The sequence below is a fragment of the Bombus vancouverensis genome, chromosome 12, assembly GCF_051014615.1.
Source record: "Bombus vancouverensis nearcticus chromosome 12, iyBomVanc1_principal, whole genome shotgun sequence".
NCBI classification, from domain to species: Eukaryota; Metazoa; Arthropoda; class Insecta; order Hymenoptera; family Apidae; genus Bombus; species Bombus vancouverensis.
Window position 1 is genome coordinate 10,691,180 of NC_134922.1, and position 17,192 is coordinate 10,708,371.

Consider the following 17,192-nt stretch of genomic DNA (forward strand, 5'->3'; position numbering starts at 1 on the left):
AACGATTCTCTCGAGCGTTTAGCTTTCATCGTGCTCTTCTCTCAACCTGTACCCTCGACACGTTAAAACTACCACTATGCGAACTAGGATTAAGAATATCCTACAGTTGCGGAATTAATTGTCGACATAGAAATGCAAAACGATCAGGACACTCGTAAACAAATATCTCGAGACCGACCAACGAATAAGACCGCTCGATTTCCGTGCACAAGATCCATCGTAGATCGTGCCTCGCGACGACCTTCCACCCGCGATTCCCTCTCGTTTTTTTCGTACCGTAAACCGGACGCACACGTTGGCCGGGCTCCACGGCGTCTCGAAAATAGCAATACACTCTTTCTCTGTCGGCCTGTGATCCCTTCTTCGCCGCTATCTCGAGCACCAGTCGCGACAGACAACCACCGCGTCTCTTTCTTACGGTGATCCATGGTCCCCCGCGAACTGAGCCACCAGCACGGTCATCTTCCAGCAGGAAGAGGGTACAAACGTGGAAAGAAAAGCAAAGGGGGTCGTGATGGAAGGGCCTGAGAAACTGTCGCTATCCAATCGAGTCGAAAGAATGAAAAGAGGGTTGACAAGAGGGAAAAGAAAGATAGACTACACACAGGAACACACGTAGAGGAGACCCGGACCAGCCACAATCTATCGTGTGCAACGGTACGTCGCCACGAAACCGCTTTGCGCGAGAGACTGAGAGAGAAACGCGGCGCGGTCCCTCGAATCGCGGACTCGACGAGGAGAGCGATATCGAGAGCGCGCGAGACGGACTCTGTCAGGGGGAGGGACAGAGTAAGAGAGGTAGAGAGAACGATTCAGCCATCCAGAGAACGCTAGAGCTCGAAAGGGGATGGAAAGGGTAGAAAAAAAACGAATACAAGGGGAGAATTGAAAAATTCCCGACGAAGATGGGAAGGAAGGGGACATGAGAATGAAGAGCGAGAAGGAATGGTCTTGGGCAGAGCAGAGGAAGAGAGAACGAAGAGAGTCCGTGCGCCGGGCAAGTGCACGCGTGCGCGTATTTCGAGTGTACCGGGTGTCGAGTGAATCACTGTTTTACGGTGATTTTAATTATCCTACGCTGTACATTTTACGATGATATTATGATTTCTGAACCATTTCAATACAATACAATAATTTGCCAACTAATAACGATATCGAATTGAGCAGCCATAGTTTATAAGTTATACAGGCTTGTATTTTATAATTTTAAAATCTGTCGCCGAATAAAAATCAGTTCGTAAAATACTAGAAATCGAAATTCGTAAAATTCGCTTGCAGAGTTTCATTCGCCTCGCTACCAAATTTGGTGCTGATACGCAAGCAAATTTATTAGCGTTAATGATTCGTAACTTGTAACTTGTAAAATTCTATTAAGGACAATATTCCAATTGCGCAAGAGAATCCTGGTACCCTAAGATCTTCCAGCCTATATTTTGGAAGTATTTCGTGTCAGCTCGAAGCTTTAAAATAGTACAGGAACATGATCTTGGTAGTGAGAGAGTAACACGTACAGAGACAATAGCTTCGTGAGAGAATCTGGGAAATTAAATTTGGAAAATTAATTTCTATACTGCTTCTATTTGATCTAGAGACTTCTGAAATAGCAGGATCAGAGAAACGAAAACTTCCTATGAAAGTTGGACATTTCCTTGTTTTCCTCAACCATTCACAGAAGGTTTTCAAATACTGTTTCCGGATGCATTTTATGCAACTTGCAAACATTTACCTTTTAAACTATAGAACGTTGATTTCGATAGAAATGATCGATGCGGTTACTGTTAATCGTTCCTGGATATGCACCGATCACACGATGGTAGAAAGTACTAGAAAGTTACAAATTGCCTTTGCAATACACACGCGAGCTTACTGATAGAGCCCAGATAGCCAATTTCATTGCAAACCTCAACTGCTTCCCTCTTCCTGTATTTTTCCGTTCGTGCCTTTTAGCTCTGATCCGCTGAAAAGCTCCTCGTTGAAAAAGGACACTTTAAAGAGCTATCTGTACTCGTGGAATTTTCTTTTCTAAAATGATCTCGAGGATGCTTCTTTGATGCTACCTATATATACTACTGGATATTTAAAATGGCAATTAAAAATAGAGAAAAATCGGAGAAACAATTTATACAGAAACATCGATCGACTTCGGTTGTTCATCTAAAAGCCGTATTTCCGTTTCCAGAAGTAAATTCATGCCTGATAATTGCAAGATATAGTAGGTGAGTTATAAAACTTTTACTACCCCATATTCGCAGGATCACGTTTCCGTGGAAACTATCATAATTTTCTAGACTATAATACGTGTCCCTGTGTGGGTACGTGTGCACGTATGACTCGCTGCGAATGGTGTCTATGACCCATATAACACGCCCAAGCGTAACTAGGTCATGCACCTCTGTATCCCCTGGAATAATACAGGGTGTCCTCCTTTGAAGAAAGAACTGGGTCTCCGGTATCGGTTAAACGAAAGTAAAGAAACAAAAAGGGAAAAGAAGGTACAATACCGTCCATAAGTATTTCAGTACTCCTTGGTACACTCTCAATGTACCGCAAATATGTAAAACGTACTTCGAATGAAATTCTCTGACTAATTAATTTTCGTCCCGTACGTTATCTCAGGCAACCTACAAATATACCGGCAATTAGCAGACGTTGATAAAAACGGTATTTATTAATAGGAAGAATGAAGCAATAATTGAAGATGAATGAAAACTGATCCTGCAGAGTCACCTGAGTTAAGTGATTTTAAATTGGGATCTTGGGCCAAATGAGATCAACTATCCACTAGTTTCTAAAGGTTTATATAAATTTCATGCGTTCGTTATTCAAATAGACATAGAACTTGAATGATGTGGATACGTATATTTTTCTTCTTAGTTCCAATTTAGCAGATCATTGGGGCTCGATGCAAGAAGCAAAGAATCAAACGCTAGAAAAATGTTGTTCTATTAAAAAAAAACATTGAAAATATGACAAGGATATGAACGTTTTAATCGAATTGTACCAGCTGTTCAAATACTTATGGATGGTAATGTACGTTCCTTAGTTTCACAGGGTTACGTTGGAACGAAGGTTAAAACATACTCTCGAGCTACTTTCAGGCTATTTGATGGCTTCCGGCACGCGACAGCCTAGGCTATTCCTCCCGATGACGCATCCTGAATCAGACCAAAGGACGTCGATGCCAGTTTATTCCGTGAGATGACGACAGAGGAGGGCTAAAAAGGCCAGAAGGTGCGTTTGGTTTACCGATCTCTTTCCCGTTGCACCCTCAAAAATGTATGCGTCGATCGATCTGAAAACGATACTTGGAAACGCCGCGAAAGAGGAAGAGGATCAGTTTGCACAAATTAACCCTGCCACTATCCAAGGAACAAGCAGGGGTCGTTCGTTGAATATTTAACGGGGGTAAAAAATGTGAAACGAAAGTAGGTCGACTATTATCAGTGGAACAGAATTAATCGCGCCTCTGTGCGCAAATTATTGGACCAGCACGAATGCTAATTAATCGATCATTCGAATTTCGGCTGTAATACAGTCGTTGGTTCCAATATGAACGAAATTCTAAAGCCAAACTAATCATCTCCATCTTTCATTAATTCCGTAATTTCATTACATAAGTACATGGTTGATTCTCTAACAGAAATGATTTAATAACAATAGTCACTAACTTTGCATAACGGTACGTCGGCACAGAATTCTGTTTAAAAAATAGTATCATCACTTTCTTGTATTTTTCAACTTATGAAACTGTCCAATGTGGTTTCCGGATAATTCGTACAAGACTATGCTTACATCGGATGCGTCGCCTGACCATCTCTCTAACCACTGAAGCATCTGAAGCGACTATCTCTCTAACCACTGAAGCATCTGAAGATCGAAACGTACATACACATGTAGTCATGATTTATGATACTCACGAATGCTGGCAACAATTTGAACGAAACGCGTGTAATATATTTACAAAAAATTCCTACAAACGTTCGAATACTTTCGCGAGCTACTGTATGATCGCGAGCGCACGTGTGATCGTTCTTACGTAATCGTTAGAACGTTAATCAGAAAACGCGATTTCCATTCCAGAATGCAAAGTACCAGAAAGCTTAAAGCGTCCGAAATATGGCCTTGGATAAGAGAGAGTGTACGATCATTGTTAAAGGAAGAAAAATTTTCGCGCGCACGAGGAACCGCTCGTAAAACCCAATTCCAGGAAGTAACCTAATTCCTGCGGGAGGGATGACCCAGCCACGAGGAGGCAGCCGGAGTACGGTAGGATATTCTGCAGGAGGACGGGATATATGGGGGAGGTTAGAGGCCGCCAGGGGGGTACGTTCAGTTTAGCAATACGTGCCAGTCCGATGCACCCCTTGTTGCCATGGAAACGACCTACTCTCCCTGGACAGACGCATCGGCCACCCTCCGCGTGTTAAACATTCGAATAAGGATATCTCGCTGCTCTTTGAACCTCCCCTTTACTGCCTCTGTCCTTTTTCGACACAAAACTGCTCCTTCGTCTATAATCCATATCATTGCCCATTTGGGATACCGGAACTTTGCTTAAATAGTTTGACGATTCGGCAGTTTTACTTTGCAAGATCAATGATCGTAATTACCTCGCAATCAGTTGTGGCTACCGTTCTCCCAAAAAGATTATGTCTTGCGAATTCTGCGCAACATATTGTTGGTTTACGCAGCGATATTCTTTCAAATGGAGACCATTCTTCGGAGACTAACAGCGACACAGGAATTGAATCAACGCGTTCTATCTGTACCGCAGATAAGGAGAAATTCATCGCGTCATTTTATAAAACGCGAAGCAGTATTTTGGAAGTTTCGGAAGAACGAAACAGCAATATGTAAGAGTTACGTAGAGGCAACGTTATTAGAAAACGTAAGTTAGCGTTTTGTTAGAATAATGCATGGAGTCCATTATACGAATCAGAGGAACGAAAAGAATTTCTACGATTTGAGAAGAAAAACAAATCGTCATAGCGCTGTTAATGCGGAAATTTATAAAATATACGATCTACATAGAAGAAGCGACGAAAGGGATATTCTTGAAATGTGTCGAAGATATTCATTGGGGCAATTTCTTGCAACTCTCTTCGCAATCACAATGCGAGTTCAACAGAATTCAATAAGGCAATTTCTTTAAAAAGATATTACGAATGAAGCGTTGGTAAATCCCTCGTGAGAAATATTATCAGACATTTTCCCAATATCCTCTCGCTCTTCTTAAGTTTTCGCACAGTTTTTACAACAGCTTCTTATAGCGGCTTTTGAAATAAAAATATGCGTAGGATTCTCGTGAACGATCTCCTTCGTCGTTCGAGAGAAAGGCACAAAACTCGGAAGAACCTTCGGTACTTCCGCATAAATAAGTTATTCTCTGGAAGTTCGAGAGACGTTTTAGGGTTCGCGTAAATACACACGTGTCAGATCTTCCAGCATGCCGGAGATCGGCTATCGTACGCGTGCACCGCTGCGACAGCCGATGATTCATATGGTGGAACTTCGTCAAAATTTGCCAGCGTCGTTGGCAACAAGGATTTTTCATCGGATAGTAAATCACGAGTCAGCCCGGAACTTCGATTGAAGCGGGCGCTTCTTCTATAAATATCGGATCCCAGTCAACCCAGTGTCCACCGAGCTACGCTTCCGGTGTCATTTTGCATTTCTTGGAAGCTGTTAAAGTATCATCTAACTTGTTTCCGATAGAAAACCTTTTCAATCTTCAAGAGTAAAAATAAGGGATACAAATTTCCTCCGTCATGCAATTCGCCATTTTCTTCGTCTAATGAATACTTTGTCCGTTGCTCTTTAATCATCGCAAGACTCTGACAAATTTCTTTGACACGAAATTTTAACCAATACAGAGCAAGGCCGTAATATGTTTCTTTTCATGATACAGAAAAGATATGAAAATTAATAGCAAAGGGACGAGAATCTTGGAAACTTTTGATTACACGGCATGCGCGTTTTACTCGCGAACCGTGAACGTTTTTGATCAATTCCTCAAGAAGAAAATCCTTCGCTTGTTTCGACTAGTTTTGACTAGAATTAATTTCCTACACCGTCCATGAAAATATTTCTACAAGATTCACGAACCAAGGAAAATTATAAATAAAGAGAACATCTCTTAACATCATACGGAAATATTTCCACTTTAAAAATATAATTACTCGTCATTACGAAACCACTATAACAAATGCTCTGAAATCTATACACGTCGCTATATGTATCTTTCGTATCTCATACCAGAAGTGCAGAAAATCTTGAGGACAAAAAGCTAATTATTTTCTAAATCGTTCCTTTCAAATCCTTTATCGTTTCGTTACACTGTAGAGGTATACTAAGGTGTATAAAGCGATTAAGACTAAACGAGCTAGGATTGATCGAATGTGGTACCGGGAACGATCACGATAAAACCGATCTCCAATTCGAGTTCCGACTACGATGCCACGAAACCAGATGCAAAATTATCGATCGTTGCTCTTCCGGAATACAGAGAAGTCCACGGCTGTTTCTCACGTGATTTGTATCGAGGAAAAGCGAAAGCAGCTGGTGCTTGCGAACGCGGAATAAATTTGTATCGCTGATTTCCTGCCACTGAATACACTAACGACCAACGTACTTACAATACTGAATCACTGTTTGCCAACTAAAAAGACAATGAAGAGTCACAGTTGGCGACGCTCGAACCTGTATTATTATTATTAGTTGTATATCCTACGCCATAAACCAACGCGTCCAATCATCTATTACGACAATAAAACGATCATTGACGTACGTGATATGTAATTTTGGCAATCTTACATATGCATACAGCACTATGCATAAGTCTTAGGTCACGTATCAAACGAAAATGTTTTGTTTTTATCAATTAATATAGAAATACTTGATGTTAGCTTAAATCCGTTCTTACTTTTCAGAACGTGTTTGGTTCAATTCGAGATAATATCCCACGCGATTGAATAAAAATACGTTCCACTATTTATTTCAGTAAAATCGTTTGCCTTTTCACAAAGTAACGTGAAATCGAACAGTAAAACCCAGAAATCAAGAACCACGATATAGACTTCCGGTACATCGCGAATTCCTAGAATCGTTGGAAGTTCTACGAAGATTCTCAGCGTTAAAGACTATGATATAAGAGTTTTCTATATCTAATTCGAGTCTCTATTGCAGGATATAAATGAAAGACTGCTAAATATCAAACTTAGTTTCGAAAATAAACTGTTTAAATAAAACACTGTTAGTGTTTCATTTTTGACGAAATAACTTCTTATTAATACTGGAACTACCACAATCTTGTTTCGCTCTTTTTTTTTTTACATTTACTAAAACCACGTAGCTTCTGAAAAAATTAATAATGGACTTTTTTATGTAATCATGTACACTTATTTTCCCATCATATTACTCCAAGTATAATTGCGCATATCTGTATTAGCAATTGATTATTCCTATGTTGATATAGCTGAAATGCTCGTCGGTTTTCGATTGGATGCTGACAATTACCCTTAATTTTCCATAAATTAAAACACATTACGAACATTCTTAAATATACCTTCGTTTCTCTCGATAAAGAAATATTGGTACGCGTAAAAAGAACATGCCAAAAAAAGTGGATAAAGTGGAGCACGGAGCGAGAGGAAATTATGGGGAATCGGTTCACCGGATAAATTTTATTTAGGTCAACCCGTACAGTGGTCGACCCGGGTGCGGAGGGTTGTTGAACTCCATGACCTATATTCTAACAAATAGGGCAGAGAATAAACGACGAAGATAGATCGAGCTCATCTGCCCCGTAAAAGTGTTTTCACACTTTTCCCTCGTCGAAGGAAAGCAAGACAGCCACGATTTTCCTCTAACTATCTCCCTCTCGCTTTTTCAACAATCGAGTCAGAGCGTGTTCTCTTGAAAGCTCGGCTGCTTGAACGCGGCATACTGAATTATTGATGCTGTTTGGAGCAACCTTGGGTAAAGATGTTGACGTCGGTAAATAGAAATAGAAAATCTTGCGAATTGTGGAGAATATTGTTTACTCGTCGTAAAAATCAACGTCCTTTGGATTTCTTGAATATTATCGAGATACTCCAGAAAAACGACAAAGTACGCGGCAGATACGCAAATTATATATTTGCTGAATTTACTGTGCAAAACAAATTCTTCCTTCGAAGGAAGATTTATTCGATACATTCGACAAACAGAAAGAGAAACATTCGACATATTTTTATTTTACTATATCTATAGATTGGTTCCTAGAAGCTGCTGCCCGATACATCGAACAATAAGAAGAATATTAATCCTACAAATATATCTATTAACCATTCGAAAGAAAGCAAAACCAGCGATTGAAATCTCGTTCCATTTAGCGTTACAATTGAAAGATTCCGGAGAATCGCGAAGAAGAAATCCAAACCAAAGATTGATCTCTCTAATAAAGATACAACGCGATCCAGTCTTTCTCCGTAACGACGTTATAATGACTGAAACGAGCAAGGATTAAGTATATTTTCGGCATCAATGAAAAAAGGGGAGAAGCAAGTGTTCCCAAGTTAATGGAGCAAAATACCGAAGACTAATCACATCGGGGGTCGGTCACTGAAAAGATAGACCCTCCTCGAGAAGAACACGGTAGACGAGCGGGCGCTCATCGTCTCGAGGAAGAGACGATAGAGGATCCAGGCACTCGTGAAAGACTCGTGAAAGCACGAGTGGCTTCCGTGTCAGTCGACCGCTATTTATAATGAAAATATTTTCACAACGACGATCATGCCCAAGCACTGGCCACGTATGTATCGACAGATATATATCTCGGCGCGCATTTAGCACCTACGTCCATCGATCTCTTCACGTCTTTTTTCCCCTCTTCTCGAAGCTGACCAATGTCCACCGGATAAGCAATTACCATACGACGTTCAATTTTATTGCAAGCCATTTTCTACGCTAATACAAGCAGTATGAATTTCGAGGAATTACAATTCGGCGTATCCATCTGTAAGAGGAGATCAACTCGTGATGTTGATCGAAATTTAATCTATCCTCCAAATTTAGAATTTATCGGGTTTAGCTTAATCAGTCTCGTTGGTATCTATGGTACAATTACGGAAAGAGGAGAGGAACGAGGATAGTAAACGAGATTGTCCGTTTAAGGCTTTTTTAACTCCGCTAGCGTGATCTAAAAAAGAAGGACATAGGAAATTTGAGTCTATAAAATTCAATTAGACGCTCTTTCGAAAGGTTTAACTGAATCAAAGCTTGGAAATACCATACATGGACGTGGTTCCTTTCTTCGTACTCGTCGACGAAGAATAGCGAAGAATATGGTAGTAGACAGGACAAGTTAGGAAAGCAACACGTGCCTCTAGTTGTCATAGGACATAAATTTACGGATGGACGACTGGGAAGAATGCACTGAAATTGAAAGCAGCTATAGGGAAGCGGTTTCGACTCATGCCGGATCAATACTGTTCGTATCCAGTTCCTTCTCTGTCGACGGTTGCATTTCACGTTCTTTCAACGTTTATCTTTGACTGGCTTGTATCAAAATACTCGCATAACTTTTAGCATAGAAGTCACGATAAAAATTTGAGCTCTCCTCTGACGAAGAAAATAATTTACGAAAGTAAGTTTTCATGAAAATTTGCATTTAGACGATGAGACCTTAAATTTGAATTCATAATTTGTGGTTGAAAAAAGGATCCACTATATAGTCCATAAATCAAAAAGATTCACTGCAAGATTTCTTCTGTCAACACACAGACTAATTCGACGAAGGAGAATGTAAAAAACGAGGAAACGGAAGAGGTGCACGAAGCACCCTGTTGATTCCGTTCAGCGGAGCTTCACAACAGTGTGGCAAACGTGAACTGTGTTTAACGAAGAGTCGCCAGCAAGTCGTATGTTCCCAACGAGAACTAGTCAATTTTGGCTGTGGTCCAGACCTACGTCAGGACAGTCTCTGACGCCAGCATCAATGAAAGAACGTGAAAGAGGAAGCGAGAGGGAGAGAAACTCGAGCGGTTGACAGGTTATATCTCTCTGTAGGCCTCTGGACCAAAAATAACGCGGGTGTTTTAACGCCGGAGCGATTTTCATCGAGAGAGACTCCTTGGCCATACGAACGAGATAGTCCTCATGCTATACGATCTAAGTACATCGTTCTTTTAAGATTGGATACACTTGTTCCACCACTTCAGATTCACGCCTTATGTCGACAAATTTTCACACTTTCCTCGGCTTTCAAGTTTACGTCAATCTGTATCATCATCATGTACGGTAACACACTATTTGTTTCTTTCCCGCTTTTTAGTGATACGGTTTCTAGCTGATAAAAGATAGCGTAGAACGTACGTGTATCTATAAGAATAAATCGTTGAAAAAATGGTCGTTGCAATACAAAAATGAGTTTCATCAACCGGTTACTTGAACAACTACTAAGGGAGAATAATATTCTTACGGTACGTTTATATAGGAGATCGCGAAGGTTGTGCGTTCCAATGCTGCATTATTCAGGCGTTATAGAGCACTTAGATCGACTGAAGGTTCGCAGGTTCACGTGGAAGAAAGCAGATGTATCACGAGTGCACTCGACTCTGAAATAAAGCTGGCTTCACATCTGAAATTCTAAGATACCAAGGAAACAATTTAATTAACAGAACTAATAATACAATCGAAATAAATTACATGGAAAATTAATTAGCAACTGAACAATACTAAGAAATAATTTTATTAATTTAAGTTGACTCGAGGAAATTTCGAGTTTCAATTGTGAAAGAAGCTTCAGCTATAGTATCTAATCACTTGAGAAACTGACCGGTTGAAACGCTATGGACGTGAATCGGTCAAGTTTCATTTATTCCTACGATATGCACAAAGACAACACCAATTGTCCTATGAAAAATTCAACAGACACGTGCGGCACACGGTCGTTGTATCTCGCGATCTAAAGGCTGAATACCATATTCACGGGTGAGTAAGAGACTTCTACAAATTCCCGGTCATTGGCCACGTATTTTCCAACGTTTATGGAATTTCCTTTCGCCATCATATATTTCTCATTAGAGAAACAGACAGAATATATAAAACTGATATATCCGGATTATTGGAATCAATGATTCAACGATTGTATATTAATCTTAATGATTTTCCCATTCGCAAATTTTCCAGGAATTTCCTCCGATTTTACACGTAGTACAACTCCATCAACTAACACTCGATCGAAAGTTTAATCTCCCAACAAGTCATGCACGCAATCATAGAACTTGAAACATGACGAATCCAGTGAACTGTAATTTATTATGCTACCATGACGTAAAAACATTCGAAACATACAATGCCATTCGCCTTCTGTTCATTTTCCAAAACTTTTTACTGCGTCCTCACCCTCTTTCTCTTCTTCATCGACCCTGACATAGCAGAGAACTGGCATTTTACGACAAAAATCTTATAAAATGTCAACCAATGCTCTTAACCGATGTAATATCCATTTTAGGTACTGGTAGTATCAACTGAAAGAATGAAATTTGTCAAACGAAGAATAATTTTTCTACGGTGTTTAAGAAATTAATTCGACTACCATGCAATCCATATTGGACATCTTCTAGGATATACAAGCAAATAAAGGACATTCAAACGATTGCAGAGAGTCGGATGAAAAATTAGAACAGTAGACCATCCAGAATAAAGATTAAAATTGGAAATCACAGCTGTCTTTCTTAATTGAAAAATCAATTTAGCGTTTGTGTCCTCGTTAAAACGGTCATGCCACGGGGAGCAATCCCAACCAGTGAAAATGACTGCTTTTACCGAGGGAGAGATTAATGATGTAACGTGACCCTGTTCGCTTGTAGGATGACTCAGAATTCATACCCGGGGAACGATGTTCTTCGAAACAACGGCATAGTTCCGAGCTTCGTCCGGTTGCGGATACACGTGCGCACCTCACGTGATTTCATAAACTTACATAAAACTTGCATATTAACGACTTTGCACAACTTTCTTTCTAAAGTTGCATCTTTGTTGCGTCAATTCCAAGAAAGGAATAACAACTGTTATGACTTTTGTAAGATTGCTCCTTTTTGTATTGACAAGAGTTGTGAATGGATATTACATAAGACAAAAGTTCGTCGTGTGGAAACGTCATACAGTTCTTGGACATCGTGGGTGTAGAAGGATACCAAACTAACAGCTCATTAAGGGAATGGCTGTTAGATCTTTAGAGGAGCAATCTCGTTTCTTATAGAACTTTGACACGCTACCTTGCTCGAAGGCTACTGCAACCACTTTTTATCTACTCGACGAGTCTCTTATGTGTCCTGTCAGCTACTATCGAGCCATTATCAGCGAGCACTGACTATTTCTATTTATGGTTCCTGTGGCAGAGCTATTTATTATTCTAAAAATAGATTTATCATTATATGTTATTTGGAAAAATTTCTCCTACTCTTGGTTTACATAAAATGCTTTTCAATATCATATTATAAATAGAAAATGATAGATAGATAAATGGAATAAAAAGAGAATAATATTAATCTAATTTTTAGAAACTTCTTTCTATGAAGCTCATTTTGATTTTGTCTCAACAAACCAGTCTAATACTCGTTTGATAGACTTTCCTTTTTTAAAAGTTATTCACATATATTAATCCAATAGCGTGAAATTGGAGGCAACATCGGAAGCCAAAGTGTTCTTCTTTTCGCATTTCGTACGTTTTTACTACAACATTTTAACTTCGATCAGGAAAGAGATACGATTTATTCCAGCTGCGTGTGAATCACCTTGTATATTGATAAAGTTTGGCTGTCAAACTCTGGAATATATAGAATAAAACCAATCGAGACAAAAGAGAGGCATCGACGGAGAAGACGGAGAGAGATCATCGATAATTTGACAAGATTCTAAGAGCTTGCGTCGATATTACGAATCATCGAGATAGGCCGAGTCCGACTGGTGAACTTGACCTTCACCTCGAGCGCGGCTACCTTCGATCGAACTTCCATGCTTGGTAGGCCGGGAATTCCCCGAAAGAAGGTTAATAGAACCTTCTTCAGTGGCACGTGTGTGATGCCACAATAAGATGGAGTGCGAGACCGAGGTTGCCGTGAGTAGCGTGACTGTGGTCGTCCGGTGGATTCGTTGAGGAGGAGCGATTCGCGTGCAGCCCGCCCGAAAATCGGCCCTCCTCTCCATCGATCCTCCCTTCGTCCCTGTTCGTAATTCGTCTTAACTCCAGGCACCGATCGATCCTGCTACAATTCGGCCCAATGGTGAAAGCATTCGGCGAATCCCGCGTGAGTCATCTCGTTTGTTCGTTTTCGCGATGACCTTGCTGGATAAACACCCATGCAATGCAACGCGAGGACTACTTATTGTTAGCCAGCTGGCAATAAGTGATTTTCATCGAAGTTTAATCCTCCATACCGATTATAACACGCGAACGTAAACTACTAGGTGACCAATGAAATAGGACGACTCATGCTCGTTTGCGGTATACGGGTATACGATACTATACATTATCAACAACTGTAACAAACAACAACTTTGTAATTCGACAGCTCTGTACCTGAGATTGTTGTTATTAGATTCCTGGTATACACACCTCTTAGTGTTCTAGGATATTCTAGGATTTTCATAGTCGTTTCTGTTTGTAAATATCCTAAACTTTGTGTATTACGATACAAGGTTTCTTTTGTTTTTGTCCTATTGCTATTTGTCTTTTCTCTTTGATCGTCTTGTTCCTATTGCTAGTGTGTTTCTTTTTCTTGAAGTGTTCTTTTATTACTGAAATTTTTTCTATCTAATGCTCTCTTGTACACATCTCTTTTATTATTGAAATTTCCTTTCTTTGTATTCTTAAGCCGCTTCTTGTTGTTGGAATTTCTCAAATTTTTTAAACGATCGTTGTGTTGTTTCTTCCACAGGAATTCCTTTCAATGAACTTGCGACTTTTATTACGAGAATTTCTTTTCTTTGCATTCTTGTATATTTTTTTATTCCCCTACTATATCTTTTGTGGCTTGCACATACAGTTTTCCTTTTTGCTGGAATCTTTTTGCTTTCAAAATTGAAATCCTCTCTGACAAGATTGCGTAGAAAATTTCCTAAAACTCAATGTCATAATGGAAAACTATACTCTAGCAATGTGTCGTCTAAGAGAAATCCAGAAGCATAACAGAATGGCGATAGTCCATGAAGCAACTAAAACCGAAACGTTCGCAATAGTATCAATAATTGCTAGGAATCATTTAGAAGAAAGTAACCACCAGTGACTGATCACCGGTGATCAGATGAAAGTTATTCACAGAAATGAATCGTCCAAGAGGTAGTTTAGACAGATTCAAAGAATGCTGTGAACGTAATATTAATTGAAACATTTAACAAAATAAATTTTAAGCACGTAGAAGTCTATGGGATTTAGAGTAGTATCAACGTACACTTTACTGCCTGACCAGTTTTGGACGTCACTACTTGAACGAGATCAATGCGTGACTAAGTATCACGCTGCATCAGGTTGACCTATGTCATTACAAAATTTTTATTGCCAAGGATGACAAGAAAGGTCGCTATTTTATATTTAACAAAAACGAAAGCAGAGATCTGACTCATTCGCAATATACATTACGTAGGTATTCAATACCAGAAAGAACATTTAACGAATTGAAACTATCAGCTGGTCGATAAGTTACAAGAAAAGAAAAAGAATTATTCTCGTCGAGGTGCTACTCAACGATAATTACTTGTCGCATCGCCCCATCGATTTCGAATCCAATAAAGAGAACTCTACAAGGAGATATCACTTTTTCTCCGTGTTGAGTGGCCGCCTATAGGCAAATAAATCGACTAATTAGTAGTCACTCGACCTAAAACAACGCTGTATCTGTGGTTGTTTAACGCATTATCATGAGACATTACACAGTTTGGCATGATGGAAAACAGAAAACCGTATAAATATCCCGAGGCTGCACGCAAGACGACGGAAAAAAGCCTTGTTTCTCTGGACGTGCTATGTGTTACAGGCTTTTCAAAAATAAACCTGCACCACGTGCAACCTTGATCCTGTGCACGCAACAGTGCATACACATGTGACACGTAAGCGTAACATCGCCATACGCACATGCACTACTATCTACAGGATCGCATAGCATCGATGCATAATATTATCGGTCGATTTATGGGCAACCTTAATTAATTTATCATCCGATTTCTGATTTTCCAATTTACGGTCTTGTATCGTGCAATTCGTCCATCATAATCCATCTTCGGCTCTGTAAGTGTATGTATGCTATTATACGTGCATTGCAATAGTGATATTATTTTGACATGTATTAAAAACCTTTCTCTTTTCAGAATTGCTATAACGAGTATAATCTTAACATCAAAATTTTTAACCGAGTTAACAATGAATTAAAACTATAATATATATAGCAGTAATAGTATTATCAATCAACGGTAACGAACTTTGAAGAAGAAAGTTAAATGAGGGGTTTTTCTGCATACTGATAACAAACAGCACAGAATCCATAATTCCCGTGTGTCTATGACTCCACGATAGACATTGGAGGTAGGCTACCAGGGAACATGGAACTAAAGAGAAAGAGAGTAGCAGGGAGAGAGATAGAGAGGGAGAGGGAGAGAGCGAGAGAGAGTGAGAGAGGAGGCGGGGGTGAAGTGAAGTCATAAAAGTAGGGCAGTAGTGCGGTAGAGCAATCAATAGAGGCCGGATCATGGTGGGGGATAGGGGGCATTAAGCCACCGTGGAATTTTGGCATTCCAGAGGAGGGAATATTTTGACTTTTAAATAGAAAAAAAAACAATTTTCAACAATGTTATTTTATTTTGATCAAATTTATATTCCCTTGACATTTACTATCTTCCAGTTATCAAAAAACATCTATATACCTTCAGTATAAGAAAAAATCTCATAGATATTATTTTGAATGTCTGCATTTTTTTTGAAAAAGAAGTGTAGTGATAAGAAATATTGTTTAAGAAAACGAATAAAATGCTTGACATCTAAGAGAAGTACGGAATGCCAAACCACGTGTTACCTTCCCGCGAAAATGATCGAGTATCACGAATACATGATTAGGCGTATGTTTCAATGTAGCAGTGCCTCATTTATCGGTCTTAAATTGAAATATTCGTGAAATTGTATTAAATATCATAGTTAATAGCAATAATTTGAATAGAAGTGTTGATAAATCTTTATAATAAATATTGCTTTGTTGAATTTATTTTTATATCGAGTCTTATCTCTTTTCTATGATTAGAAGATCGATGAGAAAATATCAAAGAACCTAATATCTGTCACTAAGTTAACAAACAAATGACTGACGATACATTGCATTCTCAATTTCGATTGTTTTTTTTTTCTATTGTTTGCAAAAGATACATTATAAATTAATATTATAAATACTATACATGTGATAATGCGTTGAATACCTGTCGATGATATGTGCCATTCGTAAAAACGATTCATAATATTATGTGTGATGTGCAAAGAGGTTATGATGCGCGAAAGAACATCAAAATGAGGGATACATACAAGGTACTTCGATAACGAAGCACGACATGAAATTGTCAAACGATTTAATACATAACCGCAATATTTTTATTCTAAAATGTATACAAATTGATGGCATAATTCAGCGGAGACACCTAGTGGATTTTATAAAATGTTTCTCACCGATTAAGGTGTACGAAAATGATCGTGAAAAAGAATTCTCTACCTAGGACGCGTCATATATTATCAATTGGCATACGATGAATGATGCGGAGCATTGATTAACGAATAAAGTGCTTACCTGGTTCTAAATATACGCACGACACAACTCCACCATTTCACCGATTTTTCACCGCACTCGATCGCGTATTGTTGTCCTTTGCTTTTTTTAAACGTGCACAGTTAGTTGGTAATGTAACGCTATCTATTCTTGCCTGTTCGTATTAAACGAAGCATTAGTGAAATGGCAGCACCCTCGTCGTAGATGTCACTACAATGCATGGAAATATTTGAAATTTCTTGATGTAAATTAGCGCCATTCTGCAAGAATTTTGAAAATGAACTTCTTTTGCTCTTACGTACTTAATTCTGCCACAGCAATTATTGGATAATATTGAAACTGAAAGAAAGGCAGGATCCCATATGTCTTTATATCTCCTTTTCTCAACATCTGCGATTTCTCCTTCAC

General features: G+C 39.1%; 1 protein-coding gene and 1 long non-coding RNA gene across 12 annotated transcripts in view; one reads left to right on the forward strand and one right to left on the reverse strand.

Moving 5' to 3' along the window:
* Positions 1 to 16,994, reverse strand: part of LOC117155474 (uncharacterized) — a 29,653-nt gene extending 12,659 nt beyond the window's left edge. For 8 of the 11 annotated variants that reach the window (XM_033331488.2, XM_076623145.1, XM_076623144.1 and 5 more), the window contains exon 1: positions 16,806 to 16,994. The gene's annotated coding sequence lies outside the window, so the exon portion shown is untranslated. Of the gene's footprint in view, positions 1 to 276; positions 885 to 1,726; positions 1,824 to 1,901; positions 2,521 to 6,528; positions 6,629 to 16,805 lie in introns of those variants that run through there. The other 3 variants (XM_076623138.1, XM_076623139.1, XM_033331473.2) reach the window with 3 other exon arrangements.
* Positions 10,062 to 12,432, forward strand: LOC143303425 (uncharacterized). The gene is made up of 3 exons (XR_013059673.1): positions 10,062 to 10,273; positions 10,475 to 10,971; positions 11,495 to 12,432. It is a non-coding gene; the product is annotated as an uncharacterized LOC143303425 (long non-coding RNA).
* Positions 16,995 to 17,192: the final 198 nt, after the last annotated feature.